This window comes from Rhipicephalus microplus, chromosome X, assembly GCF_043290135.1.
Source record: "Rhipicephalus microplus isolate Deutch F79 chromosome X, USDA_Rmic, whole genome shotgun sequence".
In the NCBI taxonomy this organism is placed as follows: Eukaryota; Metazoa; Arthropoda; class Arachnida; order Ixodida; family Ixodidae; genus Rhipicephalus; species Rhipicephalus microplus.
This window is the reverse complement of record NC_134710.1, coordinates 325,409,517-325,435,240: the sequence shown is the minus strand read 5'-3', so window position 1 is coordinate 325,435,240 and position 25,724 is coordinate 325,409,517. Positions and strand designations below refer to the sequence as shown.

Genomic DNA, 25,724 nt, shown 5'->3' with positions numbered 1-25,724 from the left:
GGATTGTTAACACGCTTCTTAAAAAACTAATTAGGTCGCGTCCCTGCCATGATCGAGCCTCAAATTACATATTCTGCGCCGAACAACAAAGTTTCATCAAAAATAGCTCAGCTATAACAGCTGTATTTGCTTTAGCCCATTTCGTCAACTCAGCACTACATAATAAAGAAACAGTTCTCAGCGTTTTTGTTGATAAAAAAGCATTTGATATGGTTTGGCATTTAATACTGCTAAAAATTTGAATTCTATTTTGGTTTCACCGACAGTACACTTCAGTTTTTTCTAGTTATCTCACAGATAGGAAGCAATGCGTTGTGTTAGATCGCATATCGTCAGATTCAAGAAAAATAACGTGCGAAACAGCAAAAAGAACCATGCTAGGTCCTGTGTTGTTTTAATTGTATGTAGGTAACCTACCGTCTGTCCTGTCATACAAAACCATATTGTGAGCGGACAACAACGCATTGCTTTTCCGAGGTACCTCTCTGTGTACGCTAAAAAATTACAGCACAGTTAGCACAGATTTCTGCATGGTTCTTCCACATCATCGTCATCATCATCGTCATCATCATCATCATCATCATCATCATCATCATCCTGACTACGTCAACTGCAACACAAAGGCCTCTCCCATGTTCCGCCAGTCAACTCGGTCCTGTGCTTGCTGCTGCCAGTTTATACTCTATCAAAGACTCGAGGTCGATGGCATGGTGCGGCGGGCTCTCTTTAGGGTAGCTGGCTCCCCACCGTCGTCCGCATAGCTGATCTTCGCCAGTGAGGAGACGCGTTTGTAAGAGAGATAAATCGAAGGTTTATTTACAATACAGATGAAAGATAGGAACTGTACAGGGATCCAGAAGATCCCGAATTATGTAGAACAGAGATTCAGTTCATGATTTAGCTCATGTTTCCGCTCATAATTCAGCGCTTATTTACAAAAATTCTTCGGCTTTTATAGCCCGTCGTCCCCTTACAAGAAGGTCCGAAGAAGGCGGGGCCTACTCTTGCCTCAAATCAGGTGACGTGATGTCTGAGTTGTCCACCCACCAGAAAGGATGCAGATATTGCACCCCTCAGCTAGGCGAAAAGGTTTAATGGTAGCACAAGCGCACCACATAATCACGCACCCGGCCTATGCCTTGAAGGCACCGCAGGGCGAGGAGGTAGAGTCCGGAAAAGGAAAGTTGAGCTCCTCCGGGGAGATGGCCGCTGACCCGAATTGCAGGAGCGGTTCATGGCTGCTTTCAGAAACCGGCTTCCAGAACCCTCTCGAACAAGGCAGCCCAAACGCTCGATTCCTGAGAATGGCTTCTTCGATGCGTTCCCACACTTCCGGGCTGTCGGTGCCTTGCGATGCCTCACGTAGACGACAATAGCCGACTCGAGAGGTTGTCCTAATGAGACCAGCCACAGTGGCGCCGTGCCACGCTGTTCTCACTGACGCAGTGAATCGAAATAGCAGAAAAGAAATACAGGCTTCTGTGGCTAGCATTTTAGGATATCAAAGGAGCGTACGATACCATGGCTCAAGAGGAATTGTGGGGAATACTGAACACACTAGGCGTGGAAGATGTAGTCACTAATCTTTTAAAGGATATCTATAAAGGTCACAAGGTAGTTAAAAAGTGGGAAAAACAGGTATCCAAGCCTTCAGAGCTAAAACGGGGGCTTAGGCAGGGGTGTCCCCTGTCACCCTTATTATTCATGATGTGCTACAAGGATTATAGGCCAAATTAAAGGGAAATGGACTGGGCTTCAACCTCTCTTTCGTCAAACTAGGAAAACTCATTGAACAGGCACTACCAACATTGATGTACGCAGATGATATAGTGCTAATAGCCGACAACAAGGAAAATTAGCAGAGATTGGTGGACATCTGCGGTAATGAGGAAGATGGGTTAGAATTCAAATTCAGTAAGGAAAAATTAGCAGTCATGATTTTTAATGACAATGAAGGTAGTGAGCTTAGAATACAGGAGGTCATGCTAGAGATAACAGATAAATACAAATATCTGGGCGTATGGATAAGCAATGTGGCCGAGTACCTAAGGGAACGCAAAATATACGTGACGACTAAAGGTAACAGGAATGCAGCGGTGATGAAAAACAGGGCACTGTGGAATTACAATAGGTATGATGTTGTCAGAGGTATATGGAAAGGGGTCATGGTTCCTGGTCTGACATTCGGCAAAGTGGTCTTGTACATGAGATCAGAAGTTCAAGCAACATTAGAAATTAAGCAACGTGGAATAGGTAGGCTTGCCTTAGGAGCTCACGGGAGTACCAAATCAGGGAGTACAAGGTGATATGGGATGGACATCATTTGAGGGCAGGGAAGCTAGCAGCAAGATAAAATTTGAGAAGCGATAGAGAGAAATGGGGGAGGAGCGTTGGCCTGGGAAGGTATTCAGCTACTTGTACATGAAGAATGTCGATACAAAATGGAGGAAGCGAACCAGAAAAGTGACTAGTAAATACTTAGAAAACAGCAGGGGGCCAAACCAAAAAGAATTATCGGTTAAGAAGAAGGCGAAGGAAGCTGAGACCCATATATTGGAAATTTGCATGATTAAGAAGTCCGCACTAGAGATCTATCGAACTTTTAAGCAGGAAATTGCCAAGGAAAGGATCTACGATAATACTCGGGGTAGTTCTCTACTGTTTGAGGCCAGGATGGGAGTATTGCGAACCAAGACATATCGGGTCAAATACGAAGGGGTAGACATGGTATGCAGTGCGTGTGGAGAGGAAGAAGAAACTGCCGAACAGTTGATAATGTTCTGTAAAGGGCTTCACCCTATAGTTCAGGATGATGGCGCAGAGTTTTTCAAAGCACTGGGGTTAAGGGACAGGGGTGGGGGGGGGGGGCAAAATAGACTTTAAGCGGGTAGAATTAACTCGAAGGAGGTCATCTGATTGGTGGCTAAAGTCAAAGCACGAGTGAAAATTAACCCCTTCACTGCAAAGTACGAATTCTCAACCTCACTCTTTAGAGGAAAAAATAACTATAAATTTTAGTTCATTAAGAATTACGGCTTAGTAGCGCTAGCCACCACCCTATCTAAAGGGTACAGCCATATCCATCCATCCATCCATACATCCATTGAGCCTGTTCAACAAAAGGCTTGTCTCACGAAGCTTTCGTGGAGACCCGACTGCTTCCCGGGACCTGTACAGGACAGCGTTTTGCAGACTGGACGCCGAAGGGGTTGAAAGCATCCCTAGCAGACTGCTTACGCACAATGGCGTCTGCCCAGATGAACTGCTGGGCCAAATGTAACAACTCCTCCGGCACCTGGAAAATCTCGGCTGTCCAGTGCTCCTAACCGCTGGGCACGAAGAGAATGGCTGGTGACGAGGACGATGGTCTGACTTGGAACCTCCAGCTGCAAACTTGCAACCCACTCCCAAACCACCTAACAATGACTGACAACAGCAAAATGAACCACACAACACAATACCATGCAGCAGTCAAGTGCATTGGACTCGCTTAATACCCTCCAAACTTCTCAAGAAACACAAACAAATTCTACTCTACAATTTCGACAGAATTTTGTGCCAACAAAGTTACAACAATCATAGAAGTGGAGATGCTTACAAAAGAATAAACACTTTGCCGTGTGAGGAAAGCACAGAAAGACCAATACAATTTGGCCCCAGATAACCATATTCACACTCTTTCAAAACTAGCTTTCTCCTACCATCCGCACTACTAAATTGTAACCTACATCGGCAAACTTCATGACTAACTTCATGAAACACAAGTACTTAACTTTCACACAAATGCAGCCTGAGCCCAACACAAGGTAACTGTGCGCATTCTTCGTTCTCTAATTTCATTCTTTCAAGGCGTAGTCGAGAGTACCTATTGAAGGACAGCCTGACGCCAACGAAAACTCTCTCACAACAAATCAAACTGCGTTTTTTATAAATTCGTGAAATGAATTTTGAGCTTGAACGTTTGGTAAAGCTTGACGCTTTTTTCGAGAGATCAGTTGAACTCTGAGCACTCACTAAAATAACAAAAGGAAATTACCCTGACTTACTAGAATGCTCGTTAAATGAATGAAACCTCATGTCAGCTCATGCCTTTAAAGAACGCACAGGACTTTTCTGTGCGCCCTAGCATGACATCACACTCTCATTCATATAATGCTTAGCATACTAACACACACCTAACCGTAAGTCATATCTATATAACCTAGGCACAACTAAACACGCATCTGGATGTAAATGTTAGCAAGGAACAACACATGAAATAACCCTAAATGCCATACACGTCATGAACACCTGAGAAAACTTGCCTAGTTTTTGCGCTAAAAAATATTGTATTACATATTTTTCAAACATAGCATTCATTCGCTTTGATTTTATTGTAAACGTTCTTTGAAATTCTTATTTACTCTTTTAATATGGTATACAATTTCGCACTACACCAAAGGGCACGAAGCATAAAGTCTGCGGCTCTGCTCGACAACGCTACCGTGCTTTTAAAACTAGCGGGCGTACTGAACTTCCTTTACGACTCACATGCTCATATCTCAAAGAAAATCTCCTTTCACGCAGTGGCTTGACCGATGCGGATCACTGTTTTCGCATAACACTTAACAGCTTAACTGAAAACATTTACAATACTTTAAAAAACCTAGAAGGGAAAAAAGGTATCCGTGGAGATGACACAGGCATACTACTTTAAAACCAAAATAAGTAAACAAACATGCTTCCAAAAACATTCCTGTGTCACTCTCTCCAGCTTACAGCTGTCCCTCGCTCTTCAATCGTACCCACGGCGGTCGCGGTCCTGGCGGATTTTCAGAACGCTCGAGACCACAACATGCACGTCCTACAAGCTCAACAGCGCAGTCATGCCTCATTCGCGATTTCGGCGGGCTTCTGTTAGTCTGGTAGAGAAGACCTGAGCAATGAGTGGGAAAAAGTCGGAAATGTTGTAGGCCCGTGTGCTCAGATTTGGGTGCACGTTAAAGAACCCCAGGTTGTCGAAATTTCCGGAGCCCTCCACTTCGGCGTCTTTCATAATCATATGGTGGTTTGGGACGTTAAACCCCATATATCAATCAATCAATCGCGGGAAAGAGTGGTCATGCCCTCTTTGGACTCGCTCCCGTGTGGTGTTTAGCTAATGTGGCCTTTCTTCTAGGACCTTTTCCACACTCCTGCCCTCGCAAAGCCCGAAATCTCAAGCGCACATTCCGTAGCGAGGATGTGCGCTATGAACTACCATTTCGCCGCTTGTGCCTTACTTCATGCCACAAAGGCCTATTCTTTGAATATGCCGATAACCTACCCTTCTGTCGTTCGCCCGGCTGATTGCTACCTCTTTCATTCCTTCGCTCGGTGGCGCGCGTACGCTTCACTCACTTACGGCGACGTTTGCGACCGACCTTTCCCCCACTAATAGGAAGTTCGCCTCGGGTTGTGTCGACGGTGTAATTATAGCTCAAGGGTGCTTCTACACCACCTGTCACACTACTTCGGCATTTCGATTTCTTGACCCTGTTGCTTTGTCGGGCCAATTCACCTGTGCTAACCCTGTACTCGCGCGTGCCCTGAAACGTGCTGTGGATAGAACTGAAGTACTGACGCCTTACACGGGAATGCATTCGCCAAAAACCCGCTTTTCTTTTCCTTTTCGTCCAACGGCTCGGACGCATGCAGAGCAACTTTGACGCCGATGCGAAACGCCCCCTTTTGCCTACTACGCTCAAATTTTTCGAGCTTACCTCAACACACATAGTGCCGCTTTTCTCAATCGCGGCTCTCCGACGTCTCCTGCATCTGCGCCGCTTCTTGCGGCTCATTTCCGAGCCTCCCGATTCCATCTCAAGCTCGTGAACACTCTCACTGCTTTTGTCTGCTGTTTATCCGAGCAGTCTAAATAATTTTCAATAAAATAACCTTTTTCACACTCTAGACTGGCAGACAGCTTGACGCGCTTAAGAACAGTGCCGCTGTTTTCCTTGAAACAATCTACCTCGAATGGGTGGGGCTGTCGGCAACTGTATTGTTATCCCCGCTATATACTTTCGCTGCGTCTGAGCTCTATCTGGTGTCCTAGTCTACTTCCACATTGTTGACAAGATCCACCGTCGCGACAACCTCAGTTGAGGTCAGTGCTAGATTGTCTACAGCTATTTTAGCTGTTTCACTCGCATTCAATTGGCACAGCACCTCGTCGCACTTGCTCTGACCTTCAACGGCCTCTCTCATTAGAGCAGCATCTTTCGCAGCACTCAAGTACAGTTCATCTTCAGACGTGCTCCTGGCTTTAGACGTGCTAGCCTTCTCTACGGCTCTGAACTGCACTACATTTATTTGTTCATCGCACTCCTGGTGCGCTACACTTGCGGATGGCTGAATTTTCCACCTCAATGCCTCCACTTTCTGCTCTAGTAGTTCAATCGCTTTCTCTTGTTCCCTTCATTTCTTTTGTTCTTTTTCTTGTTCTTGTTCTGAGAACCTTTTCAAGACATTTAACGCGGATTCAATTTCCTCCTCACTGGCTTTTTGCAAAATCAGCCTCACAATCAGTGTTCTGCCTATACCCTCCTGGACCTTAATACCTAGGTGCTCGTAAATATACAAAAGTTCATCTTACAGTAGTGACTTCACCTCTATAATTGCTGGTTTACTTTGGCTCTGCATCTCACAAAAATGTAGAGGATCCCTTTGACTAACTTAGTACTCAAAAATTGGTGATCTCTCTAACTCACACACAATCCGGCTTCTGATCAACTCACACTCACAAAATGAAGCCTGGAAAGCCAAAGCAAAGGCCAAGTACTCACCGCAACACAGCACCATGTCGCGAGATCCATCTCACTGCTGCCAACCAGTTCTCAAGGGCTTGAGGTCAATGGCATGGTACGGCGGGTTCTTTTTGGGGTAGCTGGCTCCCCGCCGTCGTCCGAATAGCCGATCTTTGCCAGTGAGGAGATGCGTTCGTAAGAGAGAAAAAACGAAGGTGCATTTACATTATAGAAGAAATATATGAACTGTACAGGGATCCAGCAGATCCCGCATTATGCACAAGAGAGATTCAGTTCATGATTCAGCTTATGATTCCACTCACGATTCGGTGCCTATTTACAGAAATGCTTCGGCTTTTATAGCCCATCGTCTCCTTACATGGAGGTTCGAAGAAGACTGGGACCACTCTTGCCCCAAATCAGGTGACGTGATGTCTCAATGGTCCACCCGCCAGATATTGCAACACTCGGCTGTGCGAAAAGGTCCAGTGGTAGCACAAGCGCACCACACACTCTAAGCCGAGAAGGACATAAGTGGGGTATGCCATTCGTCCTTTAGGGGACTAAATGGGCTGCCACAGATTTTGAATGAATTTTGGACTAACTGCGGGAGCAACTGCCAGGGTTCAACTGTTACCCCTAGCACTTACTCCACTTGGTTTGAATGTTGGTCCACGTAGAATGGTCTTGTGGGACTAACAGTTGAACCGCCTGGAAGAATGACAAAAAAATTCGTGACCCTGCATTTGAAAATTATATTTTATGTTTATTTCAATTTATTCAGCACTGACGAACGCAGTATGATGGTCATGCGACACAGATATATATATAAATACGCACTATTACTTGAAAGTAAAACACCGCAAACACTGACCACACGAGCTACACTACAGAGAATGAACTATCAGATATACAGCACAGTATTTTGACCTCCCATGTAGTGCCAGTGGGCGACTTTTACTCTGCTTAAAAAACAATAAAAATTGACACTGTAACGTGAAAACTTAGATGGGCTAATTCGTAGCCCCGAAGCTCACCGATCTTTTAATATGGACCCATCTAATCGTCAACATCACTCTAGTCAGAGAACGCGAATTATCAGCCGGCATTAGACCTTGTCCGCTGAACCGGCGTTCGCAGTGCTGATGCACGCGTCCGCAAACACGAACATAGCAGCGGCGCTCATGCAAGAATGCCGGCGGAGCAGCCAGGCGCCTCGCCGATGGCACCGTGTCGGCTTGCCGACGGCGTCGCTAGGCTTACGAGTAGTACAGCTATACGACCACCGGCGATCGCAACATGCGGCTCGCGTGGAATTTTCGTCGTCGATGTTTTATAGTCACAAACTAACAATAGGTAATTCCAATGTTCGCGGTGTCTTATGGAGTGATGTAGATATTTGTATACTTACAGCGATGAGACCGTTTGCTGGCACGGTTCTTGCATCGTGCTGGTACGCCATGCACCACCGGCCGAACGATTTTAGTCGTATCCGCGATCGCCTTCACGCTTGATGTTTGAAAACGATTGCCGCATGAAGAAAAGAACATGCTTATCTGAGCTTTAATGGAGGATATATTATTTTTTGCGAAGGAAATCGCATGCGACATTTTCTTCGCGTGTGCCGGCACTGCACTCACACCGGCAGCCAGCTTGATACCGATGACGTACGAAGCCTACTTTTTCTATATATCACTTTGAAGTTGTGGCCAGTGACTGTGCGGGTACACGACCGCTGACGAGCAGCTTACATTTATTAGCGTTGTCAGTGTTCTTCGTAGTTCTAACCAATTCAGCACACTGAAGCGAGTTATCCGCATTGCCCGTGTTTTTGGAGACTTACACTTGGTTTCGGCCCGCCCGTGCCGACAAGGTGGAAACGCGAGGGCGCATGCTATATGCACTGACTGCGCGTTCTACTTGCCTCTCATGTCATCTTTTATTGATTTCGTAGTGCTTCGCTTTCACAGTGGCGCATGGCTGATATAACTTGTTTTCGTGATCGCCGACCACGCCGAGCATTGCAGTGTAGCATAGACGGAAGGCGATCGCGGTGCAGTTACCCTCCCCGTTGGTCACTTCATTGCCGGGCGTTTGCGCGCGACACGCACTGTCATGCATTTAGTCCTTGTTAAACGAACTGTTCGTCCGTTAGTTTAACGACTGCCGTTAGTCCAACTTTTCCGAATCTTGGCTTAGAGTGCGTAATGACGCACCCGGCCAACGCCTTGAAGGCACCGCAGGGCGAGGAGGTAGAGTCTGGAAAGGGAAAGCTGAGCTCCTCCGGCCAGATGGCCGCTGACCCAAATGTCGGCAGCGGTCCATGGCTGCTTTAAGCTACCGGCTTCCAGAACCCTCTCGAACATGGCAGCCCAAACGCTTCTTCGAAGTGTTCCCACTCTTCCGGGCTGTCGATGCTTTGCGATGGCTTCGCGTATATGACAATAGCTGAGTCGAGAGGTTGTCTTAATGAGACGAGCGACAGTGGCGCCGTCCAACACTGTTCGAGCCCGTTCAACAAAAGGCTTGTCTCGCGAAGCTTTTGTTGAGACCCAGCTGCTTCCTGGAACATCTACAGGACAGCGTCTTGCAGACTCGGCGCCAAAGGGGTTGAAAGCATCCCTAGCAGACCAACTTACGCATAATGACATCTGCCCAGATGAGCCGCCGGGCCAAACGTAACAACCCGCAAACTTCTTAATCTCATCTGCACACCTAACCTTCTGTCTCCCCCTAACCCGCTTGTCTTCTCTAGGAACACAACAAGCTCGGAATAAATATATATAAAAATAAATACGTCATATTTCATTCCAGGAGAAAAACCTCAACTCTAATAATTGAGCGTAGAAATCACCAACACGCGCCTAATGAGCGCATTTCCACGTTTAAGTATTTGGGGAATCTAATGAATGAAATCCTGAATAGGAGGGAGGAAGTAAACTACATATTAGAAAATTTCGCTTTCACGTGTTTTCCGCTCAATTAAGCACTGTATTACTTCCCTAGTGTTGTATTTCGACCATTACACGTCTCCCCATTCCACTCTCAACTCAGTTGTTGTAGAGAGGTATGAGGCTTTACTTATCCAACGTACACCGAACCAGTCGCACGAATAAAAAAATGTGCCTTGCAAATGAGTACGTCCTCTCCCTCTTCTTGCCCAAGCCCAGGTTTATTTACAGGTACTCGGATACTACTTTTCACGTGTCAACTAAATTCTGAAACCACGATATTGATTAATTCTATACACCAGACACAGCGAGCCCAGGGCTTGCTGCCATATTCAAAAGCACGTGGAGCTATCTGTTGCAAGTGCGGCGAAGCAACACCCTCCACTGCCACGCACGAAGACGCTCAGCATATCAAACGCGAAACTTCACAACCCGAGTCTGGCTGTCAGCATGTTTCGCGCTGTTTCTTTGCTGTAATTTTGTGCTGATCTTGTGTGAAACGCCGAGGAGACCTTCCTTGAGAGTCCAGATTGTCTGCAGCACGTGCATTGCAGAATGCGGAATCAACTTCATCAGGTATGTATTATCCGACTGAAAGGAACGCGAACAGCGGAAAGCGTTAACTGCGACGTGCCTTGGCTGTGACAAGGCAGAATTTGTGCTGTGAGCCTGCGTCAACGTAGCGCTTGAATCTGGCTCCAACATACGCTCATGCACCGCTTTTTATCAATTGCCAGTTCTGCCGGGCACTCGGAACTCACACGTGGTGCAAAAGTGCCAGCCAGAACAAGATTTTAAAATGCTACGGTGACGCCGGCCGAAATAACATGTAGATTCGCCTAGAGACAGTTAAGGCTTGTCGCAGTTAGACCGAGTCGAAAGCCATGGTTTCCGCACCGTTCACGTCTCTTTGCATCGCTATAGTAGGCCGTTACAGTTGTACTAAACAAGTGCGGTGCGTGCATCCACGCGTGAGTCGTAATACGTATATCCTTTTATTGACATGCGGCCTGCGAAAGAGCACGAGAATAGTTTTGTGCTGCATACTACAGGCATCCTGCACGCAAATCGCTGCCTTGAAGTGGGACAGGTGGAGTCGCACTTGAATAAACGCAATAAGTATACTTACTCGTACACTTTATTGGGCTCGTAGTTTTTTTCTGTTGGTCGCCATTATATCCTAAGGCGGCGGATTTCAGCATTTTTCGTTGTGGACAGAAATCTGTGCATTCGCAAAACCGCACCGGCACAACTCCCGCGATGCGCAGTGAACTTCACAGGCAGTGCTCAGCAATCTCTTCCTCCTGAGCTGGTTGTTGTCACATCATATCACACCGCAATTGTACCCAGATGACATCTAATAAGCGAGCGCAGCGCGAACAGGCACTTTTTCGCTTTTTAAACTCCCAAAGCCACTGCCTGCATGCTAGCGAGGTCTACCTTGGCAGTTCCAAACAAATTATGGCGTCTTTGGGAGCATGGGTATACGACCGAAGGCGCCTGGGTGCGAGATAGGCGTGCTCTCGTCTACAGTTAACACCATTTCTCCACTACCTGGGAGTACATATTCAGCTCCGTCACGTAACACAAGAGATGAAGACAATGGCAACTTCAACGTTCCCAATAGTAGGTTTGTATATGGTAAACGGGTAATACAGTTCACTAGTGCTAAAATCTGGAACGCAATTTTACTTGAAATGAAACTTGCACGCAACTTCATTTAGCCTGCAAAATGTATTTTGTAAACCAGTCATAAAGCCCACGCTCATAGTCTTTTGACAACTCATATTTTGTATATTTCTTTCTTTCCTTTTTGAAAATTCTGCTTTGGTTCTTCAACGTCTTCTTGTCTACAGCTTTCGCACGTGTCTGTTTTTTTTTCTTGCGTTCTGATGTCCTGTATTCTTACTATGTATGCTTTAAGTTGTTCCTCATTGCTTGTTTATCTGGATTATAACGGCAAATCTGTATTTATTTTAAAGTGTACTTATATATAAGTAATATACCTTGAAGCAATTGTGTTATTGAATTAGTATGAAGATTCATAGTAATATTTTCACTGCATACGTCTGCCCTTAACATGTGATAAAATACTCATATGAAAGTTTGGACCTGTAACTAGGCCCACAGGCTAATGGTCTAAGTACTTATATGGCCATTTTTGTATTACCTTGATCAAATAAACATTTATTGCTTGATTCACCCTCGTTTATTGATCAACTTGGGCATTAATCTGATAGAAATTGTATGTCTCAAGCTTGCTTGCCCACCACTGCATCTTGGTTTCAATTAAAGTGGTATGCGAAATCGTTATGTGCAATTCTTTGCGCGTTGAAAGCCTTGATTATTTATATGTGTGGTTGAGCGTCCCAAAACCACTATATGATAATGAGAAACACCGTAGTGGAAGGCTCCGAAAATGTTGACCACCTGGGTTCTTAACGTGCACCGAAATCTGAGCACGCATGCAGACAGCATTTTCGCCTCCATCGAAAATGCAGCCACGGCAGGCGGGATTTGATTCCGCGTCCTGCGGGTCAGCAGTCGAGTACCGTATCCGCTAGACCACAGCGGCAGGGATGCGTTGAAAGTCAATAACGTCGTTACCCTGACTAGTTTAAATGTCGATATAACGATAAGTAGTGCAAGTAACTGGGAATTGAAGGACAAAAAGTTGCTCTACACTCATCAAGGATTTGTCTGATTCAGTAGGGCTTTGTCTAGTCTTGATTTTATTTTTGTCGTGCTGCAATATAGATAGAAAATTTCGTATGGAAAGAATTGCCCTCTCAATCTTCTTATTGGAACATTGCTGTACGACTTTGAAGATTTGACAAACTTGGTCCTAATATTGCTAACGATGACCTCCCAGCGCATTTTTTTCTACAGCCAACCTATTATTAAGACTGAAATCACTTGGCAGCGAGGCTTCTACGATGTAGCCGAATTGCGGCACAATATCCAAAAAAGCTGTTTTGTTTCAAATGCGGTTACAATAACAAATCAGTGACCTGTAAGTAACTGAACTATACCTACCTCAAAATGTTGTTCACATAAACGTTTCTTGAAAGTTTGCCTGCATATGAAGCCTTACATCTCTGGTTTATTTTTTAGACAGAAGAGCTCATACTAACGCAAATTACAACCCAAAAGGTGTGCAAACCATAATGAGGTGAAGCTTATGTCACGCAAAGTTTGGAAAAGCCAATATGGGCTATTTTGAAGTGTAATCTGGTTGGCCTTTAGCCAGCTTATCTTAGGTTGTTTCAGATTGCTTCTCAGCGTATAGAGGTTCAAGTTAAACCACAAACACCACCCGAATGTCCAAACTCTAGCGATTGAAACTCGCGCTGTAACAGAGCGCTCGCACTTCCCATGGACGGGAACGTCGCCGTTCGCGTAGCGCTGAATTCAATCGCTTTCGTGTGTTCTCGCAGCCGCCATTGCCTTTCCGGTTCCCTAGTATTCTTTTACTGAAAATAGTGCTCAGACATTTTGTATAGAAGCTTCAGCAAGGTTGAAATGGCGGCCATGTTTTTTTTTGTCACTGGGCTCATCCCGAAAGCTCATTACAACCTTCTTCAAATACAGCTACGCCTGTCTAGAAAGCTTAATTAGCGATTTCCACCCGTCTCTTGCCATGAGCTTTAGTGCACGAGCGGTGAGTACGGAGATTTTTCCAATTTCTGCGCCATGTATTCGTTCGTGATGGTGACAGACTTTTGTGCACATTTGTACACGCCGAAGGTTTTATGGTGTGTACCTCTCTATTCGGAGCAGCGCTCTTCGGCAAAGTTCACTCTGTCCTCACTCGCCACCGACTGCTATAGCAGCAGCCGTCGTGGAGCACCAGCTATGTCAAACACGGCAACGTATATAAGTAGCTTCCCTTTATATTTTCACGTGTTCTTTTGCACAGCAGTTTTGCTGTCTCCTCGGTAATGAAGAGTATGCAAAAGTGAGTTATCCTTGCATTGTTTTTATTCTTTCGCCCCAAAGCAGAGAAGGAAAGCCACATGCGACATGAAATATTTACGTCGCATTTCTTACTTAGGGATTTTTCTGCAACTTAAAATATTCATGCTCTGGGGGAGACCCTTAAACGTTAGCGCAAGAATGCCTTTCCCAGGAAGGCGCTGCCTTAAACAAAAAGCTGGATTCGTAAAAAACATCCTTGCGAAAGGTGTTTAAGGATTAATCGAGTGCAGCTGTGATCGCGAAACGACCCCGGCTCACGCATTTATCTGCACCGTGAACTCTTGTTTCCCAATGCACGAGCAATCTAGGCAATTGTCGATCCGTCTAGCTGTTTGTAGCGCAGCGTTTGCGCAGGGATCATTAGCGTCGACGTCAGAACCGTGCGTTTGTTCTCTCGCCAATTTACAGTGCGGGCCGAGTCCCACCAGCGTCCGAAGGTGTTGGCTGCCTTGACCGAAATAATTGCGTAAGGGACGGTGGGACGTAGCCCTGCTCTGGTTCGTGTTTAGCAGTAGTAGTTGGTGTATCGGCGACCTCCCACAACATCACTTCAAAGTGCTCGTAAAGGCATTAGCTTACCCAAAAAAGGTTGAATAGCCAATGCGAATATTAAGCAGGTTTTTTAAAGAGTGCGGCCGGAAAACTGGGAGAAATCGGGTGAAGGCGTATAAAATACTAAAGAAAAAACTGAAATAAGTGCCTTGCACTGGCCACACAAGACTTGAGACAAGAAATCTGGTTGGTCCTCGTGATAGTTATACCCTTTCCTAAAGGTGCACGGACCTTCCTTGGGTGGCACATGGCTAGACGTTCCTCGGCACAACGGGGAATTCTGAAGACACGCACGTGCGCAGTAACTCTATAACGTTTCATGACGTACACAGATGACATCAATTTTAAGCTTGGCGTGTTCCGTTCCGGAGACAGCGGCTGCGCGGTGCATGCATGGCTTGGCGTGGCGTAACCCCACCGGTCGCGGCAGTCAGACACGGCTTCGCCGCATGCTCGGTTTGGTGTAATTCCCGGTGACATAGTACGGTGAGGCCACATGGTGCGCCGCTTTTCCGGTTTCTGTGCCATTGGCGCGGCGAGGTTTTCTCCAGATGACAGCCGTTATCATAATTTGACTAACTTTTCTAAGTACTATCCCAAGTGATGTATTAAGCAATCTTCATAATAATAGATGGTGTTTACGTTCCAAAGTCACAATATAGTCAAGAGAAAAGTCGTAGTGGAGGGCTCAGGAAAGTTTTCACCATCTGGCATCTGCCATTACAGCTCCACTGGCGACCAACCGAGCACATTAGCCCCGGTTCCATCATGGGGGACTTCTGGGCATCTCAAGATGCATGCGACTACAGAAGAAGTAATCGTGAAAGCTTGGAACAAGAAATATTGCATTTTTCTCGTTTTTGAAGATTTTAAAAACATTTCTCGAAAAGCGGTCAACCTGCGTGGGACGTGACTTGGCGTGACTGAGTGGATGTCTACAAGCCCATCACGCGGCTGGCTTCCAATGCGTCCTTATTTTGATTCATTTCACACTTGCACCGCTTCGCTGTTAAACTTTTCACCGAGGATAAAATAAATGTCCGTTTTCACCATTTCCAATATAGAGACGAATTGTGAGCCGATATCCGCCGTTCCTTCTGTTTTCATCTCCGGAATTACTTTCACTTATTCCAGCTCCACTTCCGTTTCTTCACTACGGTCTCCCGGTCGTAAAACGGGTTTTTTCGGTAGCGTTTACTTCTCTTTTGCCACACGTGCGCGAGGTTTGCGGTATTGTCATTTTGCTCTGTCATCTTAGAATCGCTGCTCCGCTAGTTCTGCGTCCACGCACGGGGAAAGATGCAGTCGGGACGTCTTTTTATTATTAATATTATTGAGCTGACGACACGAAACAGCCATGACTTCTCCCGTTCAGTGATGCGGCATTCTTCATGGGTGGTTCTAGAGAACAGCGCGTGCACCATTTTCCTTGCGAATGATCGCCGGTGCTCCCGTGAGGCACTTGGACGGAATGAGAAATGAAGCGTACGAGGTAAATATCACGTGCCTTTCTCGATGCCAGGAAGCATTGAACTGAATTCTTCTAGTGCGCTCTTTTAAAACAAAACCCCAGGGACACGTGGTATTGAAGTGGAATGATACCGAATTCTTCGAAAACGAGAAACGTTTTGCCCATTTCTCCTGCTTGAAAGCTCATGTTTGCGCTCCGTGTAACGTCATAATACGGCTCGTCATTTCATCCGTAACTAAAAACTTCATTTGTTTTTCCTTGTGAACTTACTCTTTCATCATCCCAAAATCTGTCGTGAAATTAATCAACGACGCAGGTCGTGGGCCTCTTTATGTATAAACTGTTCGTTTTCTATAGGGATGCCTATTTCGATGTCACTCGTGTAACCGCTTTTGTTCATTGTAGGTGTGTGTTCCCTCCTCTTTATCAGTGATATCATTCGACCGTGAACAAATATTTATTACAATGGCCTACAATCGAATATATCAGAACGCGCCGTAATAGGAAATGGCAGCCAGAAACTCGAAGATATTTGGTGGTTCCCACACTAAAGTTCCCGTTTTCCTGTATTTACGCGTGCATCTAAAAGCGGTTCATGCGAAATTGCGTTGAATTGTTAATAAAGGCTGTTTCACGCCTGTCCTGCCCTCTAATGTTTATTTTTATAGATATCCAAACAAGGCTTGTTTATTCAGGGCTTGAAGCTATAAGAAGATGCCGAACAGGCATTGTAGCTGGAGCAAACACTTCGTCAAAGGAACTTGCAAAGTTCTTTGGTGCTCGGCAACATTGCACGAAAAAACTTTTGAAGTCTACGCGCATAGAAAGAGACTGAGGGCTGCAAATGAAATAAATTGCCTATGTAACGAAGCTGTTTTAAGCAGCGTAATTACATTTTAAACTGTATTGATAACATGTGAATCTTATACGATGCGCGCCTTGCGAATTGCATATGGCGTCAAATGCCTGTAGACAACTGGTAACAGAGTGGCCGCCTGGTCAATTTCAATTTGTACATGTTCTTCAATTATCTGTTTATTAAAAAATTGGCAGATTTCACGTACCTTGGAATCGACGTTATGCGAAGCATGTTGATGAAAGGTGGCTATGTTACAATTTTTTTATTGAGCGACTTGTCATAAAGTGGTGCTAAATATATGTACAAATTTTGCACGCACAGACATATGTTGAAGAGCTGCATATCTTTATATAACCAGTTGTTCGCACTTGCGCTACGTTGCCAACTGGAACATGCGTATTAGCAACATTAGAAGCTGTTATGAAGCGCTGATCCTCGCGAAGATTGTGGCCCTGGACACTGCTACAGAAGTCAAGTTTAGCCCATGAGAACTAACCACAATTCACATTAACCCGGCGTGACGGCTGTATCAAAGCAGTACATATGTATTGTTTATAAAATTGAGTTGGCAGCACGGCAACCACCATTGATGTTTCACGAATATTAGCGTCTATTTGAAAAGTAGTTCCGAGACCTGGCGTAGCTATGTGGTAAAATGCTTCATTGCCACGAAGAACGCTTGGGTTCAATTCGAACTGGGTCCCTGACATTTGTTCTTTGCACTCGTCGGATCGACGCTACCGATGTCGGGTATTTTTTAACACTCGTGCAATAAATGGGGCCCATGTGTGTTCTCTTCGCTCCTGGGTAAATACTAAGTGTCAATCACCTGTGGCACAAACCCGCATACCAGCGGCACATACCCGCCCGTGGATATGTGCCACTGTCTAGCAGGAAGTGTCTGACGACTACGAGACGCGATTGTGACATTATTGTCGTCTTGACCAGCACGTCATATTAATCAAATCGTCCCTCCCATGGAAATTTTGGTTCACGCCAAGTACTGGAGTTGACCATGAGAACACCCAAATGTAAGCGGCTAGGTGAATAGATAGATAGATAGATAGATAGATAGATAGATAGATAGATAGATAGATAGATAGATAGATAGATAGATAGATAGATAGATAGATAGATAGATAGATAGATAGATAGAGAGAGAGATAGATAGATAGATAGATAGATAGATAGATAGATAGATAGATAGATAGATAGATAGATAGATAGATAGATAGATAGATAGATAGATAGATAGATAGATAGATAGATAGATAGATAGATAGATGTGCTCAAATTCACCAAAGTTTCATAAGATATGCTTCGCATTTAAAATTCGGCCCATCACATACACCTTGGGAACCGGTGATATGCGAAGCATGGTATGTGCCGCACGTATGCGGGCATGTGCCTTAGTTAATTGAAAGTTCGTATCTGCCCAGGACTGCCGAAAACAAACATGGAAAATTTTTATGCGAGAGTGTCAAGAAAAAGCGGACCTCGGCAACGTTTACCCTGCGAATACAACGAAAATTGTGAGAGTCCTAGCGGGTATCGTACCACAGCATTCTTCGTGACAATAGAGTATTCTACCACTGAGACGCATCAGTTCGTGAAACTGCTTTCAACTATATTATAATAGTCGTGCAACGTCAATTGTGGTTGCAGTGCTGGCTGTCCAATTTTATAAACATTAGATGTGTACTCCGATGACACTCATGATGGGTTAACGTTCATTGTACTAAAGCGCTATCCACTGACGCTTATTTATGTAGCAGTGTCCTACAGGACTACCATATCTACACGAGCACCAGCGCCTCATATCAGCTTACCGCTTCTGGTGTTGCTAATACTAATGTTTGGTCTTGGGACGTTAAACCCAACAAATCAATCAATCAATACTAATGTTGCTTTTGGCATCACTACGTAACTGTAAACAACTGGTTATATGAAACATACACGAGTGTTTAACATATGCTTTTGCGTCCAATATTTGTACATTCATTTAGCGTCCTTTCGAAACGTTTCGCTGAATGATAAGTTACAATACAGGCACGTTTCCTTCGCATACGTTGTATCTACATCGATTCATAAGGTACGTGGGATCTGCCGAATTTTTTATCGTGTTCATTGTGTTTCTTGCAACATTTTCTCTGAATTCTGTCATAAAAATTGAATATTTGAAAACCCAAAATTTTTTGTGGTTCGCTAAGTTAAAGTGGCAGGCTAGTACCTCCATCGATAGTCATTTACCTTTGTCTTTGCCTACATTTCCGGAACTGCTAGGCTCAATCATTGAAAAGAAAGTAAGTGACCACAAGACGAAAAAAAACAGGGGGGGGGGATTCGTCGGTATACATTGACATTAGTGTAATGCGACAAGGAAACGTGTCTTCGCAGATGTAGTTGAGCGTTTATTGTACATTGTTTCGCCATAAGGGAAATGGAATGAATGCTGCAGCAACAAATTGTTATGTCACGCGTAGAATGGCAAGCAGCTCGATACATGCAGCGTACAACAAAAAAAACAAAACTACCTAGCCTGCGTAGAACGTGGCCTGTCGAGATCCTTTTTAAACACTTTTTGTGTAACTGGCTCGAGCACGTTTGCAGGGCACCCACTACATCATTAAATCACCATAACTTTTGTGTATAGTATGAAAGCATTCACTATGCCGTTCATTGACTTTCTTCAGAAAATACCCGACAAACACTTGCAAGGATTTATGTTCGTTTTGTTGACTTTCTGATGAAGAACGATGCCAGACGTTTTTTCTGTGAGTTGGGGCATTTGATGACCCACTCGTTACGCAATTCGCATTGTGTGATGCCTGGTTACTGCTGTGCTGTTTTAAAATGCTTTATTGCAAATACTAACGTGATTTCTTACCCGACATGAAGCCTGCCTAGAATCAGTTTGCAAGGGAGTTTCAAACCCCTGTATTTCTCATTTGTAGAACAATGGGCTGGCACACAGGGGCCTTTGTTTGGTATCCCATTCTGTAGTCGGCAATTTTTATTTATTTATTTTTTTCTTCTTTCGCGCGATAGTGGTTACGGACACCAGCGGTGGCGAATATGAGCACGACGTGAGCAAATGTTTTTTCGAAGGCTTCTTTTGTTGGTAACCACAAGAGCAAGAGTGTCAGTGAATGATGTGAGGCAGGCTCGCGGACTAAGTTAGTTAGTTAAAGCGTCACTACCATCAATATAACATCTATGATTTCAAATTCGAAAAAAGCGATTTATGATTTAAGGGTATGACTGAGAGAAGGGCTCGAGCATTTTCGACTATATAACGGTTTTTTATCACGCACGAACAACGCACAATACACGGGCTTCAAGCATTTTACCTCCATCTAAATCCGACAGTGGCAGCCGGGACTGATAACACGGCTTTCAAGTCAGAAGCAGAACAGCGTGAGCACTGTACCTCCTAAGCGGACTCTTAGAAACTAATGACCCCCGAGACAGTTCCACGCAACATCCAAAGTTTCCGCAACATTGCAGCTAGCTTGTTGCACTCGCCATTCATCTGTTTCATTTCATTTTGTTTCTGCCTCCCCATCCAAGTCGACTCTGTCAGTGATGAGCAGCGATCTCTTAAAAGCATTCACTCCTGCGGCTATTTCGGAGGTGCGGTGACAGCTGCCTATATTTATGACCCTTCGGCGAATCCCACCGGGTCGCATGTCCGCGCGAGTCTGCCTGAAATCCGATTAGTAGACTCGGACGTCGTCGAACTCCGGGGATTGCGCTAAACCTTGTCCATTGACACGCACTCTGATAGGTTTTCAACGTTGTTGAAGTTATATGTATTTTATAGGTTAACGCGCAACGTTCAACCACGTTAGCTAAGGCTCTACAGTGCTCGCACTTCTTAAGCAAGCTAAAGTATAACAGGAACGGTGCCTGCATAGTACCTGTTCGAGAGATTGATTGTACGTACCTATGCGAATGTGGAAAGAGTGAGATAAAAGGTGGTCATACTATAATGCTGCTAAAATAACGTTAATTTTAACCTTCGATCACAAGAAATCAGACTTGAGGCTACGTCTAGACCAAGTCAAAGTAAGATAAAGGAACGCTAGATATAAACAAGACCAAGGTGCCCTTTGCGTTTTTTTTTTAGCTCGTTCACAAGAGCCGTTATGATAACTGCAGGAATTCAAGTGAAGTCACGTATTTTTGTTGAAAAAGCGTTTATTGAACACCGGTGTAAGAGTCGACACTAACGGCCGAATTCACTGAGTCCTAATACGGGCAACGTCCACGAATAATGCGTGGCTGAGAGATACCCTATATATAGTTGTCTCTGGAGATGGTGCCACAATATTTATATTATACCCCGCGGTAAGCAGCGCGGCTACCTTGCAGCTTTTCAAGTTGTAGATAATAGTATACGGCTCTACACGCTCGATATTAGCAACGTCGCGTCCCCAACTGTGCATGTCCGAAGGCGGTTAAGCGGTTCCAGTCACGTAGTTGACGGTTGATGCGCGTTCGACGACTCGATAAAGACCTTCATACTTAGATATTAACATTAAGAAGAGATCAGGCGCAGTGAATTGACGCAGTCGTTGAGAAACTTGTAGACACTTAGGCATTGGCTTCGACAAATATCTTGCTCCAATCCGTTTGTCTGTGGGCCAGCGGTTGGTGCGCAATGAATGACGGCCTCGTGGCTAAAGTCCTTCAGTTGTGGAGAGAGAGAAAATCTCATTGTAGAATGTAGCAGTGTGGGCTTGCAGAAGTTATGATGAATTCAACGGCATGCGTAGCGTCCAGATAGACGACGCGATTTGTGCATATTGCTAGAAGATGAGTATACTCTAGGTGGTAGCTGCACGGAGGAATCGACCATCCTGCAGCAGCATCGTAACATTTTGCATTTAACGGCCAAGTTTTGCGTCCATAACAAATAGGGTGACTAAGCTTTCTTCAAAGACAGACTGGTGAACCCCGCCACAATCACGTCTATGACGTTTGATGGGCTTCGCTGCCGGCTTTCACAGTTTAATAGCACCGCAGCCTTTGCCTCATGAACTGCGGCGAATAATTTTTATGGTCTTGTGCTATCACACGGGGCCGCCTTGGCGACAGTGAATGACGTCGTGTAGATGGAGCTGGGCGTGACGTCTGTGACATAGCATACAGTGTGTCGTAATATGGGCGGCTGGACTGTCTGGAAACAAGTAATCCTACTCGAGGCGTCTGCAGGTAATTGCACTGACGAGGAACGTGTCCGGCACAACCACATGCAAAGCATATGGAGTAGTTATCGGATGTGTGCCGTGAGTTCGCAGGACACGTCGTACCCATGTCGCAGGACATGATGAACGGGACTGCTGCTGATATGACAGCATGGTGGACTGCAGTCCCGATCTTAGGATGATGTCGGCATATGTAGGTGGCACATCCGCTTCGAATGACAGATCTCGCCATGGCGTCAGTGTAACTCAGTGATGCAAACGACCGAGAGTGCTGATGGCATGGCTTCAGTGATTTTCCGCTCAATGAATTTGGTGGAGGGGAAGCAGTAGGCGAGTGCATGAGAGGGCGATTGGGGGAGCTTGCCTCGCCCCCTTCTCACCAAAAGGGGGAGGAAGCAAAGTCTGCCCTATTCATCGCAATACATTTACTTACACGGGAGGAGAGTGCTGCGATGAACCTTTGCTTCCTCCCCGCTTGAAGGAAATAACCCTGCGCATACTTATAGGAGCAAAAGTTTGGTTGACGGCTGTCGAGCATGCTGAGGGGGAACAAAATCTAGTGATGAATAATGACAGGTCAACTACAGCTGACAGCACACACTTTGTAGTTTCGGCACAGCGTCATTACTTCAATGACAGCAGGAGAGTTTTCGCCGAGCAGCATGGCGAAGGCAACGTTGCCGATGGCTCTTAACATTTCTGATCTATTCGGAATCCCACATGGGAGCGTTGGCTTTCTTTCACAGATGGAAGATGTATTCCGATAACTTTTGAAAAATTCTCCGGCCTGCTCAGCTCGTTCGCATAAACGCCGTTCTGTTTGCAGCTTACAAACGGCTGGGTGATTCTGAAATCGAACCACGTCGGAGAATATGATGAGTGGTTGTTGTACTACAGGCTTGGCAGATCCACGAGGTAAAGTTTTCCTGCCTTATCCCGCCTGCTGGATACGCTAACGCTCTTGTGAATTGCGAGTCAGTCCTCTAAGATGGTATATACGTGCCTGTGAAGACAGGTTAGTCGCGAAGATGTGGAATGGTTAGTAAGGAAGAAGGCGTTTTTCTGGGTGATGTCTTGGGCACGGTGCATGTGAGTGTACAGGAGCGAAGTTCCACGGGCATCGCAAAGGGATCGAAGCTGTTTTGAGGTACGGCGCTCTCCTCATCTCATGATATGCACTACTATAGGTTTATTAAAAGATGTGCTGTTGCTTTGCGTCGTTACGGTAATTTTGACAACGCATCGGATAGAACTACCCGCCACCGTAGTCTAGTAGTTACTGTGCTCAACTGCTGAACAGACAGACGCCGAATTAAATCCAAGCTGCGGTGGCCTAATTTACAATAAAGGTGAAAAGGCTTGAGGACTGTGCTCTTAGATTCACGTTAAAAGAACCTCGACATTTCCAGAGCCCTCCACTACGATTTTGGTCGTAGTAATACTATCAATCTGGGACCGAAACTTCAACGATCATTCTAGGATAAGGCCACCTTTCCAGTGATCCTCAATTACTAACTTCTCAGTTAAGCTTGAACATTGTTGTTCAACCGAAATACACGTGTGCCGAAAAATCAAGCTATTTGAACGTGAAATAGCCATCTCAGAAAATTTATTTTGATTTTAGTTAGGAATCATCAAAAGTTTGTATTTTCCTGAAAGTTGAGTGGACGTACGTTCATGCTGTATATTTAAATTCTTTGTTACCTAAAAACTTTGGGATTCAAACACTCAAATTTCATTTCACGTATATTATTATAGTTGGCAAGAGCTCTCAGATTGAAGGGGTAGCAGGCGCCCTTTGTAAAACATGTGGGAGTACCTATTGACCTGTCATGTTCGCTGTGCGTACGGGAATGTGCGTACGGCAGCTTTTTGCTCTTATTCTTACGTATTCTCTCCGCAACTCTGTGAAAAAAATGCTCAATAATACTGAAAACTGAAACTGAATATATCAAAGCACACAAGAAGCGGGAGCAGAATTAGTTTTTAGAAGAAACACTCAGACACCGATGAGCCTTAAACACTGCCTCTTGTACAATAAGAAGGACTGACTATTTGAGGCCGTTGACATACTTGTGTATGTTTTTATTGGCTAAATGCTGCTCATCAAAGCAATAATTGCGGCGTGCAACGACGTGGTGCGTAGCAGTACGTTTCACTGAGTATACTTTCAGCGCTTCGTACTTGGTCTGAGAAAAACTTCTCCCACTTTTTCAAGTATCTTGGAGGAAAAACCTGGGGGACTTCAGTACATGCATTGATGCAATTGTACAAGATGCTTTTTCTTGGCTATTTGCGCTACAGTTTGCCTGTGTTGACTAATACCTGTAGAACCAGCATTCAGACTCTCGAAAGCATCCAGGCTAAGGCTCTGCGAGTTTGTCTGGTGCTACCGCGATGTTCATCAACAGCTGAGACAATCGAGATCGCTTATGACTACCCGCTCAAGATGCATATCATAATGAAAGTGCTCAGAGCACATGTGAGGCATCTTACTCGCGCCCCTGCCCATCATCTAGCTTCACTGCCAGAAGACAGACCGCATGCCTCATTTTGCCAGACACTCTTGTCATATCGCACACACATTCCTACGGGATATACGACTCCATCCAGAATTTCAACTCCCGCATGGAGTAGGTTTTATGCGCATGTTAAACTCACGGTTCAAGGCATACGGTCAAAAGCCCGGCTCTCGTCTCCAGCGCTAAAGAAGCTTTCTCTTCTCTTGTCATATGAGAAGTACAGCGAGCATAATCATCTATATACTGACACTTCAACTAAAGTGCATGGGTCTGCAGGGTCGGTGATCTTTCCTGCAACAGCGAGAAAGGTGACGTTTCGGTTATCCCACCAGACATCATCGACACCTGCGGAACTTGCTGCTCTACGTAGTGCAGTTAAAATCATTAAACACCAAGAAGCCAAGAAATGGAGCGTGTTCGCGGACTCTAAGGCAGCACTACAGTGTTTGATATTCGCCTTACGCCGGGGACCTCATGAACAACAAGTGCTGGAAAATTGAGAGCTGCTTCACCATCTCTTCGACGAAGGACACAGAATCAGCTTTCAGTGGCTTCCAAGTCACTGCGGCATATTGGGCAACGAACATGCCGATACAGCTACTCGATCAGCACACGAAGATGGTGAAGAAGAATCTATACCCTTTTCAAGGACTGATGCTGCAATGACAATCTGAAAAATCGCTAATGCAGAATTAAAGTCCCTGTGGAACGCCGAGTGCTTACAGCACACGCGACTGCATAGAGTGGACACATCTCGTCAACTCAGGCCTCTGTCTGGACTCTCTCGGCAGGAGACAATGATTGTTTGCTGACTATGGCTTTGTGTCGCCTTCACCAAAGCTTTCGCCTTCCGAATCGGCATGGAAGACAGTGCTGCTTGCGGTCATTGCGGCAGCGATGAAACTATAGAGCACGTTCTCTGTCACTACCCTCGTTACAGCGTGCAAAGACGGCAACTACCTGCTGCGTTAGCTGGCCTAGACGACACACCTTTGTCTGAACAATCAGTGCTTGAAAGGCGACATGATTTGTGTGCTCACAGAATATCAGTGAAGGCCTTACTGAACTTTTTGCGTGGCAGTGGCCTATTATATAGACTATAACACCCCAGCCCCCCCCCCCTTTTTTTGCGCGCGTCTATTTCCCTCTTCACTTTCTTTTCCATCTTTCTTTCCCATTCCCCCTTCCCTTAGTGCAGGGTAGCAAACCGGATGCTCCATTTTCTGGTTAACCTCCCGGCCTTTCCCTCATTTTATTATCTCTTCTCTCCCACTTCATCGCAATGATCTGGTGAACGTAAATGATGAATAGTGAGAATTGAATACAGCAGAATGGTGATATGTGAGTGTTAATGGCAAGAAGGCCTTGTGTGGCCAAAAATCGCCGACAAATGAGTGTCCTGTTTGGCCATTTT

General features: G+C 45.2%; 1 long non-coding RNA gene across 3 annotated transcripts in view; it reads right to left on the bottom strand.

The window, feature by feature from the left end:
• Positions 1-25,724, bottom strand: part of LOC142776266 (uncharacterized) — a 137,729-nt gene that overhangs the window by 53,062 nt on the left and 58,943 nt on the right. For all 3 annotated transcript variants that reach the window (XR_012887407.1, XR_012887406.1, XR_012887408.1), the window contains one exon: positions 6,807-6,938. This is a non-coding gene — a long non-coding RNA (uncharacterized LOC142776266). The remainder of the gene's footprint in view (positions 1-6,806; positions 6,939-25,724) is intronic.